General features: G+C 32.4%; 1 pseudogene; it reads left to right on the top strand.

Annotated features, from left to right (window-relative positions):
* The first annotated feature begins 12,126 nt into the window (after positions 1 to 12,126).
* The window catches only part of LOC149576874 (putative LRR receptor-like serine/threonine-protein kinase At1g67720), a 32,613-nt pseudogene continuing 26,982 nt past the window's right edge, over positions 12,127 to 17,757 (top strand).

The following is a 17,757-nucleotide window of genomic DNA, read 5'->3' as shown; positions in this document are numbered from 1 at the left end:
CATAAATGAGAGGATTTAAATTTTATCTTTATACCCAATAAAAAATTAATAATATAATAATTATAAAATAAAAATAAAGGAAAAATAATTTCATCAATGTTTGGTGTGTTAGGTAACTTCTTTTAAAAGGATTTATAAAAAATCATTTATTTGTGTCAAATTATGGTTTCTGTACACAAGTTTGGTATGGTTCTCAAACATGTATTTTGATAAAGTGGTTTTTAAAGATCCATAGAAAAAAAAAGTCTATCATATAAGTACACAAATGAATTATATGTTCAAAAAGTAGCTTCTAGGCACTACAATTTTTATTTCTGAAGTTGTTTCTATATTCAATCTCTAAATGCCTCAAGTTTTGACATCAATTGATAAGAAATTTCAAAAATAGGAAAAACACTTCAACTTTTATCCCAAAAGTGACACCCAACTTCTTGCACTTACCCATATATGAACTTAGGTGTAAACTTATACAAATAGTTATAAATCTATATACATGATATTGAATTATATAGTTATAAAAATATATATTGAATATTTAATTGTAAACATATTTTTTTAAAATATTTAGTTTATTTATAGTAGATATAACCCGATAGGGTTATTCATGACTCGATCGAGTTATTACTATCAGAGTAACCTGAAAGGGTTATCTGAATATAATGTATTTTGCATTCACTCATTAATAACCCAAGCAATTTATTTCTCAAAGAAACTATATTAGGATCTTAATAATTTCAACACATTTTCACTCCAATAACCCATTTGGGTTATTTGAAAACATAAAACCTGATTGGGTTATGGCTTGGATTTAGCCTTGGCAGTCGACCCAAAAAATTAGGAGATCATTTTCACTTCAATATAATCCTTAGGACATTTCTTCATCTTCTAAGATGAATTCTCGTCTTTCCCTTCAACAAATTTCTAAATGATAAAGTGGGTATCTCTAAAATCACCACCATAATTAGACCCATCTTCTTACCTTTCTATATATGTAATTTTTTCTTTTTTCAAAAACATTGCCATTATAAACATTAATTAGTTTTACCACTACCCTCATTGTCCTCATAGACATATGTCTAGCTAATTTTTAATAACTTCTAATATAGTTAAGAAAATGCAAAAGAAATTACATATTATTTTTCAATACTCTATTTTATACACTTATAAAAAAATGCATTTTCAATTATTTTGATGCAAGTTATGATTTGTACATGAACAATTTCTATATCTAGTCACTTCAATAATTCATAAAAAATACTCATATGAAAATTAGACAAAAATACACAACTTCCAAATATCACTCTTAACTATCATTCTACGAAAGGGAACTGAAAAATATTGAATATAAATAGGTATTTTGTGTAGCACACGAAAATAATTATGTTATGTTTTCTAAAAAACTTAGCGACTATTTTTTTGTGTGCGTGGGGTTCCAACCACTTAATCATATCTATTTTGTAAAAAATCTATTAAATTAGAAAGTAGATTTAGAGTATTGTAATTTATTGTTTTTACACATCTTGTCATTTTGAGTGGATGATAAGCAAACATCTCGTCCAAGTTCAGGGTTACACACTTTTAACAAAAGGGTTTCCACTTATACCCCTTTTTGTAAATGATCTTGGTGCAGTTACCCTATCTTCAAATTCCCATTGAAGTTTAGAAATTGCTAATTTCAAAAAGAAAAAAAAAGGAGGCATCTTAAACCCTCTTTTAGTACCACAACTTTGTGTACTTACCCAAGACTCAACACAAATTTTTGTGATGATAAATCAGTACTTGGACTTTCAAAGAACCATGTTTTTCACAAAAGGAGAAATGACATTGATCTAAGATTTTATTTCATAAGAGAACTGGTTAGCAACGGAGAAATTCATCTTGACTATTGCAGATTTGAAGACTAGCTAATTGATATTTTCATCAAAGCATTTCCTAAGAAAAGCTTTGAATATCTATGAGAAAATTTTGGAGTGACTGAAGCTAAAGAAATTGAGGAATGATAGAAACAACAATTTCTTCATGTGGTGGATTAAGTGATACTTCATCTACTTGATCGAATGAACAAGGATGAATTCACTGAAAAAATAAGCATGCATCAGTTATAGTTTAGATGCATTTCTATATGCTTAAAATAAGGAGAAAATATTGATCTCCAAGTTTATTACATGTAGAAGTTGTAAATTATAATATTTTATAGTTAGAACTTAAACTCTTTGAATAAGGATCTCCTATATTCTTTATGTATACACATAGAACTACATCTGTTGTATTTAATCATTATTTTCTTCAATCATGCTTTAGTTGTGATAGCATGCATCTATTGTTCATACCTAAAAATTTAGGTAAAGACCCACCATTGATGGTGTGAAAGATTGTTTAAATAGAGGCATTGTAAAGTCATTTTCATGGTACAATGAACTTTTAAAAAAATGAGTTTTTAATAAGTGTATTTTGTTGTAGCAACGTGCATGATTAATTGGTTTTAATTTATGTTTTTGGCTTTATCTCCTCTCCTTTCTAACAAAGGGGACATTTTATTGATTGATAATACAAAACTGATTACAATACCTCTCATTTATAGAGAGTTTCACATCATAAATAAATTAGTAGATCAATTACAAATCAAACTCTTATATCCATGATAATCATTTATTTCTACTAATTAAACAACCACAAATCTAAATATACCTAGAGTTTGAATTGATCAATTCATATTCTTGTGATCTAACTTCTATAATCAATTTAGTCTCAACAAAGAAATACGGAGATCAATTTTACATGACTGCATGCATGAAGGAGAAAATATTTTTGCATGATTCTTCATGAAGAGTTAATAGGGAGATATTATCTCATTCCAACACTAGTTTGGTTATTCTAAATGCATGCCAATTGTTTATCAGTTTTGAAAGAATAGAAAAGATTGGTCCCATTCAAAAAATTTGGAGAATCCAATTTCCTAATTTGATTTCATGACTTGGTTTGAAAGTCAATTCAAGTATTTTGAATAGTTGAACCTTGTCAGTTTACTTATTATTAACCAATTCAAGAATCAATTGTACATTAGATAAAAGAGGAATTTAATAATTGTTTCAATGTGCAAGTTTTCAGTCTGGTGAAATTTCCAAATTTATGATTAGGAGTTTCGACTTGTCTTGTCATTGGCAACCCAAAGATGAAGTATAAATTTCAAAGAGTTAGTTATTTTAAATAAATTTCTCTATGCTAATATGTGACTAATTTGGAGATGATGTTTCAGTTTTAATTATGTGGCCCTTTGTTGTCATGCAATCATTATTATTTGGTCAAGTTTATATCCTTTGTATTGCATGCTTCATATATAGTATTTATTCATGAATTTTAAGTGAAATGACATTATTTTAGGAGTGAAGATATTCAAATTAATATTCGATTTAGCAAGATTTTTATGTAGTATGAACAATGAAATTTCAATGAAAGTTTTGCTACATGAAGATGATTGTGAAATTAGTGGATATGAGAATATTGAAAAAAAAATTTATTATGATAGCAAACTGAGGGCTCAATTTGTCGATGTTTTGATTCTTTACAGTTTGGGAAAATGTGTTTGTATGCTCTACATCAAGTGGTATGAAAGCTCAGTGAATGATCCGGGTTAAGAAAATATTTGGATATTTGATTTTTGTTTATGAATTTTTGTTATAGATGCATGTCCACTCACTAGAGGGACATGGACATGAAATTCTACCCAAAGAGCCATAGGAGATGATTTAGAGCCTAAGAACGAGGTCCAATTGATTGCTAAAAGACCTAGGGAGAGAGGCAAGAGAAGACTTTTGGGTGAGGCAAGTTGTTTGTTTGATATGTGGTATTGAGGAGTGGACTTGGTGGGAGTCACTTTGAAAACAGTTTAAAAGAGGTATCAAAGAAGAGTTGAAGATGAAGAGGCAAATAATTATTGTGTAGGTTAGAAGTGATACATTTCCTTAAGACATGGAAATCATTCAAGCCCAAGATTATTGTGCAAAGGCACCCAATCATTAGGAATCATGCATTTTGATATATTAATGTCATATATTACATTCAAATATAAAGTTTAAAAAATCCAAATATTGATATTCTAAATGTAAAAGCAAATGAATATTGCAAATTATATGTCCAAGAAGCTATTCCCTCATTTGGAAGTTGAAAGAAGATTGTAACTAAAAGAATGTAACTACCCTCATAAATATTAAAGGGATGCATATTGATTAAAGGAGTCCAAATGATGGATTTCAAAAGAAATTGAAAGTGACCTTTGAATGTTGACAACCAAGAGTATTTCTTACTTTGAAATAGAATGATTATAAAGTTTTAGTTTTTCTTTCAAGATTGGCTTGGTTTCATTAATTTATGATTATGTTTTGAGGTCAATTTCTGTTACTTTAATCATTCCTTAAGAGTCCCAGTTTATAATCCATATTATCAACTTCATTATATTTGGACTGTGATTGTATAGATCATGGATTGGTTATGCATTTTAAAGTTTCAAATTTAATCATGAGCCAGTTATTAAAGTAATTTTTCATGTGGAAAAAAAAAATCAAATAGTTAGAATATGATAGTGCATATCGATGACAAGGATTGATTACTAACAAACTAGAACCATTTTTCTTGTGATATTTGTTTGAATGGAACCTAATTTGGCTATTTCAAATACATGAAAATTGTATATCAGTTTTGAAAGAATGCCAAAGCTTGGTCCCATTTGAATAATTTGGAGAATCCCATTTACTAATTTGATTTCATGAATATGATTGAAAATTGATTTAACTATTTTGAATAGATTTAATTGGGAAAGGTTGAACTTCATGGGTTGACTAGTTGTTAACCAATTCAAGAATCAGTTGTACATTAGATGAAAGAGGAATTTAATAATTGTTTCAATGTGCAAGTTGTAGGTTTGGGGAAATTTCAAAATTTTTGATTTGGAGTTTTGCTTGTCTTATCATTGGTGGTCGAAAGACGTGGTATGAATTTCAAAGAGTTGTTTACTCAAATAAATTTATGTATTCTAATATTGCTAACTAATCTTATGGGATATCTTTAGTTTAATTTATTTTTATTTAAGAAGTAGTTTTTTGGTAGTTTGATTATGTAATGATTAATATAGTTTTTTCTCAACTGCCTGAACAGTTTTTAGGTTGTATATATTCTCTTGATATTATAATAAATTTTCTATGTGTGCATTTCCATTTCACATTCTTTGGGCCTATTACAGTGGTATCAAAGCCACATTGTTGGAGAAAAGGAATTTAGATTGAATTGTGATTCCAATGCATTCTTTAATTTCAATCATTGAAATAGTTCTTTTTGGATAAGAGAATTACCATGAATGGTTTCGAAAAGTTAAAAATACTCTTATTTTTAATGATTTGTATGATGATATTTGTGAAAGAAAAGATGAAAATGAAGAGCCAAAGTAGCCTACAGATGTAAAGGAACTCGTCATCTGGAAGGATAAAGACAAAATGGCTTATGCTCTTATGACTGCCTCCATTACTAAAGAGGTAAGTAGACATATAATCACGTGTAAGAGTGCATTTGCAGCATTAAAGAAATTCAAAAATATATATGATTCTCATTCAGAACTTGAAATCATTCAATTATTAATGAATTTATTCAACTTAGAAATGAAAGATAATGACCCAATGAAGTTAGCCTCCAAAATTAGGGCTTTATTTTATGATATTGAAGCCACGGGTGTAAAAATAGACCTACAACTCACTAATTTTAGTAAAGCTCTTTATCCTACCTATTCACACTATCTTGAATCTCTTCAAGCTAGTGAAAGGATGAAAGATATAACATTTGACAAACTTGTAGAGAAGATTGCAAAGAGGGAAAAAGTATTTGAGAAGAAAAGAACACTTTCAAATGCTACGACTTTGTGCCTTGCACAAAAAAAAAAGGGGCAACCATCCAAAGATGAGCCTTCTAGACATGACAGTAGCAACAGAGGTCATGGAAGAATACAGTCTAGAGGTAGAGGGAATAAAAATTATCAAGGTGATAGAAAATATTCTTAGTCACAACACTAGCATAGCAATTATCAACAAAAAGAGAGGCAATCTATGCAATGCTATAGATGTGGAAAAATGGGTCATAGTGCCAATAATTTTTGAACTCCATGTGAGAAGATTTGTGACAAGAAGGAGAAGGCACCAGATAGAGGTAACCCTCTTGAATCTGCACATTATGTTATAATACATTTTAGTGTTGGGATTGAAGAAGTTTTTAGTACTTCAAATTCTAGTTTGAATGATACTTGGTTGTTAGATACTAGAGCCACATGTCATATGAATTTTAGAAGAGATTTTTTGAGACATTCAATGATCAAGGGGATGGAGTAGTATATTTTTCTTACAAGGCTGAGTTAAAATCATCAGGCATTGGATCTATTAGACTTAAATTACGAGGTCTTACTGATTACATACTTTCTAACGTTCTATATCTTCCACAATTGAAGAGAAATTTAATATCACTTGTACATATTAGACAACAAGGTCATTCAATACATATGTTTTATGGTATTATTGAGATTAGAAGAGATGATGATCATGTGATTGTAATGGCTAGAGTGGAAGATGAAAAACTTTTATATTTGAAAGGTACTTCATCAAGTTCTCAGAATTATGCAAATTTCTCACAGCATGGTGGTCATATTTCCTCTAGCTTGCTATGGCATGCAAGATTTGGTCGCATTAACTATGATAGTCTCAAAATTATGAAACAAAATGGAATTCAAGGACATCCCACTATCCCAAACAAATTTCTTGATGTGATGCTTGCATTTTAGGCAAACACAATAAACAACCTCTTCATGATTCTATATTTAGAGCTTCTAGAATGTTGGATCTCATTAACTCAAATTTGTGTGGGCCTATGCCTTTTCCATCAGCAAATGGAAATAAATCCATAATGAATTTTATTGATGACTATACCAGGATGTGTTGGGTTTATTTATTAAAAGAGAAATCTCAAGCTTTTGATACCTTCAAAAAATTTCATTTCTAGATTGAAAATGAGACTCAACTCAATATTGAAACCCTAAGAAGTGATAATGGTGGTGAATACACTTCTAAATATTTTGAAAACTATTTGCAGGAAAATGGTATTAAGCATCAAACAACCATTCCTTATAACCCACAGCAAAATGGTGTAGTAGAACATATGAATCAAACACTCTTGAATATGGTAAGACCTATGTTGTTTTTAAAAAATGTTAAATTAATGTTTTGGGGAGAAGCAGTTCTTTGTGCTGTCTACATAAAGAACAAAAGTTTTTTTGCTGCACTACAAAGTAAAACTTTCTATGAAATATGGCATGGCCATCTTCCAAGTGTCAAGCATTTTAGGGTTTTTGGTTGCACATGTTATGTTTTAATTCCTACTCAGCTGAGAAATAAATTAGAAGCTAAGAGTAGAAAATGTATTTTTTTGGGATATTCTACTACTTCCAAAGCTTATCATCTATATGATGAGGAGAATAATATTTTTTAAAAAAATCTAGAAATGTTATATTTCTTGAATTTGAAAAAGATGCACACAGTATTGACAAACAACTTTCTCATCTTGATAGATTTCATCAAAAAAATTCTATCATGAATGGGATAATGAACCTTTAACTCTTGAAGGGGGAATTCCCTTTCTAGGTCAATCTTTAGAAGTTACAAAGAATGAAGAACCCGTTGAAAGAGAAGACAACGGTTCTAAAAAATTTGAAATTGTTTGTGAAGAATTTGTTGAAAAAGAATATGAACTAGCTTGTGAAGAATCTAATTCAAAGGCTCTAGAGATTGATAAAAAATTAGAGCAATCAATCCATAGATCAATGCAAACCAAGATAATTCCTAAGAGGTATGAAGTTTTTGAATTAAATTTTTCTATTGTTGATGAACCTTCTTCATTTCAAGAAGCAACAAAAAGTGATGCATGGAGAAGAGCAATGCAAAGAGAGTATGATGCTCTCATAAAAAATAGAACTCGGAGGTTAGTGGATCCTCCAATTGGAGCCAAACCTATTGGCTACAAGTGGGTATATAAGAACAAATATAAAGCTAATGGTTGACTTTACAATCACAAAATAAGACTTGTAGCAAAAGGATATGCTCAAAGAGAAGGTGTTAACTACACTCAAACTTTTGCTCCTACAACCAAGTGGGGAACAATTCGAGAATTGTTTTCTTTGCCAGCACAAAAAGGATGGAATATACATCATATGGATGTTAAAACAAGCTTTTTGAATGGAGATTTGAAGGAATATTTCTATATGTTGCAACCTCAAGGTTTTGTTATCATAGGAACAAAAGGTATGTAAATTAGTAAACAATTTGTATGGTTTGAAGCAAGCACCACGTGCTTGGTATGAAAAATTAACTAAGCACCTCCTCAAATTAGACTACAAGCATTTTATTCTAGATGATGCAACTATCTTTGTCAAGAAAATTGGTAGATCAATTGTGTATCTAGTTGTATATATTGATGATCTTCACATCACAGGCAATAATGATGATTATATAGAATCTATTAAGAGAGTTGAAAAAATGTTTTGATATGACTGACTTGGGATTACTTCATTATTACTTAGCTATTGAAGTCATCCAAAATCCTAAGTTCATTTTTATTTCTCGAAAAAAAATATTGGAGAGTTATTATATAGATTTGGCATGAAAGATTGTAATTCTAGTTCCACTCCAATGGAGAAAAATATGAGGATTTCATCCAATGAAGGAAATGCTTTTGAAGATCCAACAAAGTATAGGAAGCTTGTTGGAAGTTTTATTTACCTCACCACTACTCGCCCTAACATTACCTTTGTAGTAGGAATTTTGTCTAGATTTATGCATAAACCATGTGAAGGGCATTGGATTATAGCACAATGAGTTTTAAAATATTTAAAAGGAACTCAAAATCTTGGCATAAATATTCAATATTTTCAAACTTCCATCTTACTTCTAGTTATTTGATGACCCTAGGATCAGCTACTATTACTTGGAGATCAAAGAAACAAACAATTCCTGCTAACTCTATAACTGAAGCAGAATATGTAGCAGCAACTTAGGCTATGAAATAAATTGTGTGGCTAAGGAAAAGTCTTGATGACTTGTAGGAGAAACATATAACTTCAACAAATTTATTTGTTGATAATAATTCTACAAAATAATTGGCCAAGAATCCTAAATTTCATGATCAAACCAAGCACATCAATACCAAATATCACTTTATTCGATATCATGTTGAGGCAAAAACTATACAGGTGAAACATGTTCCATTGAAGAACAAATTGCTGATATTTTTACTAAAGCACTAAGATGTGTTAAATTTGAACAATTTTGAATGCTACTTGGCATGACAAATATCCCTTCAGCTTAAGGGGAGAATGCTGACTAATCCTTTGGGATATCTTTAGTTTAATTTATTTTTATTTAATAAGTAGGTTTCCAATAGTTTGATTATGTAATGATTAATATAGTTTTTTTTCAATTGCCTGAACAATTTTTAGGTTGTATATATTCTCTTGATATTATAATAAATTTGTTATGTGTGTGCATTTCCATTTCACATTCTTTGGACCAGTTACAAATATGTGACCAGTCTGGAGATGATAATTTGGTTTTAATTATGTGGCCATTTGTTTTCATGGAATCATTATTATGTGGTCAGATTTACATCATTTGTATTGCACGATTCATATATAGTATATATGCATGAATTTTAAGTGAAATGAAATTTTTTTGGGAGTCAAGATGTTCAGATTGAAATTGGATTTAGCAAGATTGTTATGCGGTATGAGCAATGAAATTTTGATGGAAGCCTTTCTAAAAGAAGATGATTAAGTAATTAGTGGATATAAGAATATGTAATTTCCTTCTTTTATGATATTAAATGAGGGGTCAAATTGTTAATGTTGTGATTGTTTATAGTTTAGGGAAAGGTATTCAGATGGTTTGCATCAAGTGTCCATAGGGTTAACCCCATCATTTGTAGCTCCACCACTAAGGATTCATCATATGTAATATTTTCCCCCACTAGCCATAGGATTAGTCCCTGACGTTTTTAGTTCCACAACTAGGGAGGTAATGAAAGTAGCGCCCACCTCGTTTCTCCCAACATTGGAAATACCTGGAGAAGACATGTTCTCCATATTTTTTTGGGTAGAAAATTATAATCAGGGTCAAGGTCATCAATATTCAAGCATCTTTGGCACAAGGGGGTACAATTCTTGTTAAACCAATGACTAAGACTGAGTTGGTGTAGTGGTGAAGAACTTGTATTTTTGAAAGAAAGATCGCAAGTGCAAATCGCATTAGAAAAAGGTATGTAACTGATGTGGTGATCTATTAAAGCCTAGACTTAGTTCTAATCACCTACTCCAAAGTGATGGAAGTGCCCAAACAAGTTTCCTAACCAGGTTCACATCTCCCTCCAATGTGGAACTGCACCTGGAGAATCACTTGGTATGTCAACTATTATAGGATGCCCTCCACTCTTATAGCAAGCTCCTGTTGTGAAAAACAAATCACAAATTAAAAAAAATTGCTGGGCACGTGAAGGTGCCGAGTGACAGTTTTGCTCGCCACCTTAAGGAGCTTAGTGGCAGGAGCGTGCCGAGTGAGCTTAGCACCTAAAGGAGCCTAGTGAGCTCGACACTCAAAGGAAAACTTGGCACCAATGGATGCCGAGTGAGCTTGGCTTCAACTATAGAGAAAAGACCAAGTTGAGTGACCAGGTTTATAACATGAATAATTTCACCATTAAAACTATAGAGTCAAAACTTAAAATATTCAACAATAATCTTCTCAAATGCAACAAATAAGGGAAGAGCAATGGATTCACGTATGCCTGCTTGCTTTCTATTCATCTTTGAATTAAAATATTACAAAATCTAGGAGCATTCGACTTCAACCAGGAAAAACCTAAAATAACCCTAAAACTTTAAACTAATAAAACTTCAAACTTTAAACTCCAAACTTGTAGCTCTAATGGCTGCATACAATAACATTTGGAGCAATCACTACTTCTGAGGTCGAAACCAATAAAATACAAACTTACAAAATGACCAGAGAAGAAATACGTGCATCTCTAGGCATGAAATGAACTTCCTTCTATCTCTGCACTTTGACAACAGGATCTGCTAATCACTTCTTTTTCTCTACAACTTCTAATCTCTTCAAAATGGCTCTCCCTCTCTGTCCAGATGGTAGGTGGGTGTTTGGATCTAGGAACAAGAGAACCACCGCATTAAATTCCAACACCTATTTGGACCATTTCTAACATTTTACCTTGTATTTGTGAATAAGCTATTTCACTCATCAGCAGACTTGCAAAAATTAGAACGAGCACCTTCACAAAGCACTTCATCACTCTCCTTCAATCAATGAATGTAAGCGAACTCATGTTTATCATATAAATTCACCTAAAATCATGTCATGCGTAAGTAAAAAAACTCGTCGTTTCAAATGGGTCATCTACGACTTGGACGGGTCGCTAACAGTGTGGAAAACTCCTCCATTAATTATGATTGGTGTTGGAAAAGCTCCTTTATTAACAGACGGTTTAGAAAAATCAGTATTATGAATGGGTCATACACGTCATGGGATTTTCTTAAGGTTTGACCAAATAATTCTGTGCTTGCATTCAATTTCTTTTACTTTCGGACACATCACCAATTAGTTATAATGTTGTATCTATTAAAATTCAACTACATAGTTTTGACATTACTTTATATTTTATAGATCAATGAATTGAATTGTGAGAATTGATATGAATTAAATAGTATATTAGTTTGACTTACAAAAAGTAAGTCAATTTTGACTATTTAACACTTTCAATCTAAAATTCAAACATTAATACTATTGCATTCACCAATAAACTAAGACCCATTAACTATAAACTATTATTCATATAAACCAAAAAAGTTGACTTCCAAATTAAACAATTGAATTGAATTCTTATACTAATGTAAAATATTAGACAACTTCAAATTAGATCTGCCTTTCTCTATTAATAGGTTTAACGATCGATTTGATCTATATTGCTCATTTGTATTGAAGAAATATTGGGGATCTCTGTGGAAATATGCTCCTTTATCATCCTCTGTTTACGAAGATGTACAAGACAGGTTACAAAATCAGAGCTTTGCCTATTTTTTGTTTCACCACAAACATCCTTGTCCTGTTTGTCTCAGTTGCCGCTCAGCCAGGTAACTACACGCATATGCACGAATTTCGCCCCCAAAAAAACTGCTTTTTAAATGCTCTTTTCGTGCATTATTTCGATAGCTTATTATTGCATGTTGGCGAAACAGGATTCCTCAAGATCGATTGTGGTGGGAGAATGAATTCCACGAACCCGGAGACGAAAATGACCTGGATCGCGGACTCCAATTATGATCAATCACAAAATCTTCCTCCCTTTAGTATCTCCATCAAGACGGAAGGACTGCTTGTTCAGAAGGTTCAAACAATCAACACTGCGCAAGATAATGAATGGACAAGTGAAAAGATTTTGACAAGTCCAAACGGGGTTCTTTACGTTTGCTTCATTCCAACTTCCGATGACAGCGATCCTTTCGTCTCTGCAATCCAGTTGAGACGTCTTTTGAGTGGGATGTACAGTTTGCAAGTGAAGCCAGGGACGATGTTGAGCTCTGTCGAACGACGTGATCTTGGTATTAATACAACCGACCGTGTCAGGTATGTTAATTTTTCATAATTCATTTACATATTAATCTTACAACAAATTGACAAAACAAAATTATCTGATTTATAATAATTAATAATATGGGTTAAAATACAGATAGACAATAATACACATATACCTAAGAAATCTGAGTTTGGAGAAAAACTTGAGTTTGTAAAAAAATATGTAAATGTTAGATCTTCTATTTAGTCTAATTATTGTAATTGAGTACTAGGGTACATTGGGATGGTGGGACCAGGGACGAGTTTGGGTAGTACAACATACCAAATTAAAATACTTGAACATAGGAAAACTGTAACGTGAATTAGAACCAGAGAACATTCAACATAGTAACATATTACATACTCAATAGTAACATTAAAATATCAAAATTCATATATAAATTCAAGTACCCATCTCAGTAGCAGCATGGCTGTTGAATGACAGAGGTGGGTACTTCAAAATTTAGGATGGGGTGGAGTCCCAGAATTACACAGCTTAATAGAAAAAAAATGAAAAAATCTTTTGTTACAACAAATCTTTTCTTAACAAAACTGGTGCTAAATATCCAACTAAAATTACTTTAGGACACTCCACTCGATCTTTACAACTAAACAACTGGAAAATATTAACAAAATATTTATCAACTTCTTCAACACATGGAGAAATCTTTCTATGTATTTAGATTTTATTCTTTATAAGGAGATCTCGATTATATGGAATAAAATTTTCAAGTTTATATTTACATTCAATATCTTGAGTCTACAGACTAATTGGTTTTCCTTTGAATCAATTAGGTATCCTCAAGATGATTCAATCGGTTTTGGTCGACAGACAAAGGTATAGCTTTAGATAACAAAACTTTACCAATATTATCCAGACGTTCCATGGATTTCAACGATCAAAATAATAGCAACAATGTTCCTCCAATCTCTATGTTGCAGTCAGCCCTAACTGTACAACAGTCTACGGAACCGTTGGCTTTTCATCTGGATAGGCAACTTATTAAAACCTTAGTTGTACTTTACTTTGCAGAAATTGAGGTTGTTAATTTTTCTGAATATAGGAAATTCAAAATTATAAGAAAGACAGAAAATGTTTGCAATGTAAGCTTGGATGTGAAAAATAATTTTGTACAAGTGCCCCTCATATACGACTCAGAAGAGCAGGTAGACTTTTCTCTAGAGGCTATACACAATGAGCAAGGTAAATCCAACCGCGGACCACTCATTAGTGCTTTTGAATCTTATAAAATATTTGACAGCGAGACGGCAACTGAAAGGAAAGGAAAGGAAAGGGGGTTTTATAGTCCACAACACTATGCCATAGTTTTTGGGTTTACATATGGTGACAGTGATATAGGACTACCTCGTACTCTTTTTTGAGAGGCGCTTGGCGCTACAAACAAGGCGTACATACCCTACCCCCCAGCGGGATTTGATGTAGGCAATGGTAAGCTCGAGTGCTTTATGCTTATGAGATGGATTACTCTACGAATTATTATTCATGAAATAAAGGTCAACTACACTGTTAAATCATAATAACAATATATATATACAATTTGACTTATTGCGATTTTTTTTTAATGTGTTTGAGATTGATTTTATTATAAAAATGATGATTTGAGAATGATGCGTTTGAGATACAGTCGGTGCTCTTTTATCAATCAAAACGGCTTTTGGCATTAAAAAATGGATATCAGATCCTTGCTTTTCTATTCCGTGGGAGGGAATCAAGTGCAACAAAAACTATACAGTTAGAGTTGTAGAAATGTAAGTTGAATCATATCACTTACATGTTATTTTGTATGTTATAGCAATTGGGTCGTGTAGGGAAGGCTGATGAGAGTGTGTTTATCTCATTGTAATCATCAGCGATCTATCAGGAAGGAATTTGTCTAGACCACTACGAAATCATATCAACGACTTAACTGAATTGAGAAGCATGTGAGAACTCTTCGTATCTTAATTTTTCTTTTCATTTTCTTAACGAATTGAATATAGTAAAATCTTTCTGATTTTCACAATCCAAGATCATTTTTGTTGTACTTTTTGAATTCGATTGAATATCCCGTTTTGTGATTCATTATCAGGACTATCCTGAGAGCTGAAGAAGTAGAAATCAGCACTCTAAATTTTCTAATGATAGAATGTAATGTCCATACAAAATACTCATGTAATTGAAGTTATAAACTATAGTAAGAATGAATATAATAATTTAAATTTTACTGACAAGTTTATTTTTTTAACCTTTTATTTTGAATAGTTCTTTCTAGGACAACCATCTATCGGGAATTTTACCTGATATATGCAACTTAACAAGATTAAAGATACTGTAAGTGGAGTCAAAACCGATCATCCGTTACATATGCTTTTAATTGGCTATAAATGACTCTTACAAACAAATTACAATTATTTTGACCCGATGTCCAGGCGGTCTCGAAACAATAATCTCAGCAGTGTTGTATGTGAAGTTCAACAGTAACCTTTTTTATTATGCACATTTTATTATTGTTCCTTTCAAATTGTTTGTCTCTTCACTTTCTTTGAGACTTTATAAATATGTTTGCAGGTTGTTCATTGTGAATTGTATTCGAAGAGCTGAAGCAATAGCTGCGATGTAAAGTTCAATTATTTACATTAATAGAGATCTTCCCTACAGTGTGGACATAGCGACAATTTGTGGTGAACCACGATAAATCATGTGTTTGTGTTTCTCTTTTCTTTTGCTTGTTATGTTCAATTCCAGTTTGCACTTTCAACGAACTTCACAATTGGTATCAGAGCTTGGCGTAGACGCTGGAATTGATTTTGGTATTTGAAAATCCAGAGTCATGGAAGATTTGCGAGTGTTAGGACAGAATTTCAGTTTGTGGAAAGTTCAGATGTGTTCATTGTTAGTCAAGCAAGACTTGGCAGTAGCAATTGATGGAAAGGCAAACAAACCGGCTGCAATGAAGGATGAAGACTAGGTTAAGATTGATGATAAAGCAAAGGCAACAATATTTTTTTCTTTATCACAAAATGTTTTATTCAATGTTCGCAATGAATCTTCGAAAAATGAAGTTTGGGATAAACTCCAAACTATGTACGAAATGGCCTCAACTACAAATAAAATATTTATTATGAAGAAGCTCTACAAGTTGAAAATGAAGGATGGGACGGCAATGTCGAATCTTATAAATGATTTGAACACCTTGCTATGCCAAGCAACCTCTATTGGAATGACACAAGATGATGAATCTAAAGCTATCATCTTGTTGTGTTCATTACCAGATAGCTAGGATCCCATTGTTACAGCAGTTAGTACTTCTAACTCCTCAAACAAAAATTTGGTCTATGATGAAGTGATGGCAACTCTACTTAGTGAGGATATATGGAGAAGCAACAAGGAATCCACATCTGGTGAAGCCTTGACAGTGGTTAGCACCGAAAATAGAGGAAGAAGCCAAAATAGAGGAAGGAACAATCATCATAGAAGATCAAAATCAGCTAGGCGCTCGAAGTCAAGGAAAAGGAAAGGAGGAGACTGCTGGTTTTGTGGTAAAAGTGGTCATGTGAAAAAGGATTGTAGAGGTTATAAGAGAGCACAAGAACGAGTGTGGGAAAGTCAAGCCAACACTGTCTATGAAAAAGATGATAGCCTGTTGATTTTATCTACAACTAAAACCACTTCAACCTCATGGGTTTTGGATTCCGGCGCATCATTTCATGCCACTTCATGTACGGAATACTTCTTGGATTATCAAGAAGGTAAGTTCGGTGAAGTATACTTGGGTGATAATAAGGCATGTGAAATAATAGGAAAAGGAGATATTTTATTATCTTTGAAAGGAGACATTAAATGGCTATTAAAAGATGTGCGTCATGTTCAAAAATTAAAGAGAAATCTGATTTTTGTAAGTCAACTATTTGCACAAGGTTTTGTCACTTCTCTAACTGATTCATGGAAAGTCACAAAAGGATCCATGTTAGTTGCAAAAGGAGACAAGATTGGGAGCTTATATATTGTAGAAAATATTGGTGAAGTGGGGGCTATAGAACTAGATCTTAGTGTGCAAGGATCATTAACATTAAAGAAAGCATTCACAAACCAAAACTAAGTTCACATATATGCTTAGACAAAGAAAACAAACAAGAGATGCAAACCTCGAAAGATGAAGCACTTCATTGCTTTCTTGATTTTGTAGATGCATCGTTTGATGTGGATGTATGCTCAAGATGCTCAAAGTTGCTTCAGTGGTGGAGATGGGTAATGGCAAATTGGTAGCTTTGTGAGCTCTCAATTTGGCATTATAAGGGTATGGGTATGGCTTTTGGCTCTTAAAAGGGCATGATAACTTTACTCAAATGGTTTTGATTGTTATGGCTTGGGAGGGGATTCAATTTATAGGCTAAGGACTTGAGGGATGGAGGGCTAAGATGCAAGGAGAGATGAAGGCTTAAGGAGGGCTAGGATGCACTCAAAGGAGAGCACATGGATTGTGCTTGTTTAACACCAATAGAAAGGTGACACTTGTCACAAGGAGGATGAGTGTGAGAGGGTAGGGTAAAGGGTTGGTTAAAGGCATGATGAGTGGGGTTGAGTATGTAAGAGAGATGTAAGAGGAATGAGTGTGGAAGAGGGAAGAGTGTAGAAGATGGATGTAAGAGTCATGAGTGGGCTTGTAAGAGTCTTTTATGGTTTGTAAGAGCACTCATGACTTGGTGGTTGGGATTTTTGAGGAGCGACTTTGGTTTGGTTTAGGAAAGTCTTAAACTTGCTTAGGGAATGTGACAACATTAGGGGGTGGATTAGGCTTAGGTTTAGGATTAGATTAGGGATGTTAGAGATGTGCAAGTGGATGGCTTTAAAGAGGGTGGGTGAGTTAGTGGCTAAGCTTGGTTAGTATGGGTGGATGGGGTGGATTAGGATAAATGGAGGATTAGGGATAAGTTAGGGGTTTTTGGATTTGAGGATTTTATTTATCAAATAGATTTATTTAATAAATGGGGATTTTTGAAATTAGGTAGAAGAATAGGATTTAATTGATAAATAATAGGTTATTTGATTTATCAA

The sequence above is a fragment of the Cupressus sempervirens genome, chromosome 1, assembly GCF_028749045.1.
Source record: "Cupressus sempervirens isolate cs-2001-9-10 chromosome 1, ASM2874904v1, whole genome shotgun sequence".
Lineage (NCBI taxonomy): Eukaryota > Viridiplantae > Streptophyta > Pinopsida > Cupressales > Cupressaceae > Cupressus > Cupressus sempervirens.
This window is presented reverse-complemented; position numbering and strand designations above follow the sequence as displayed.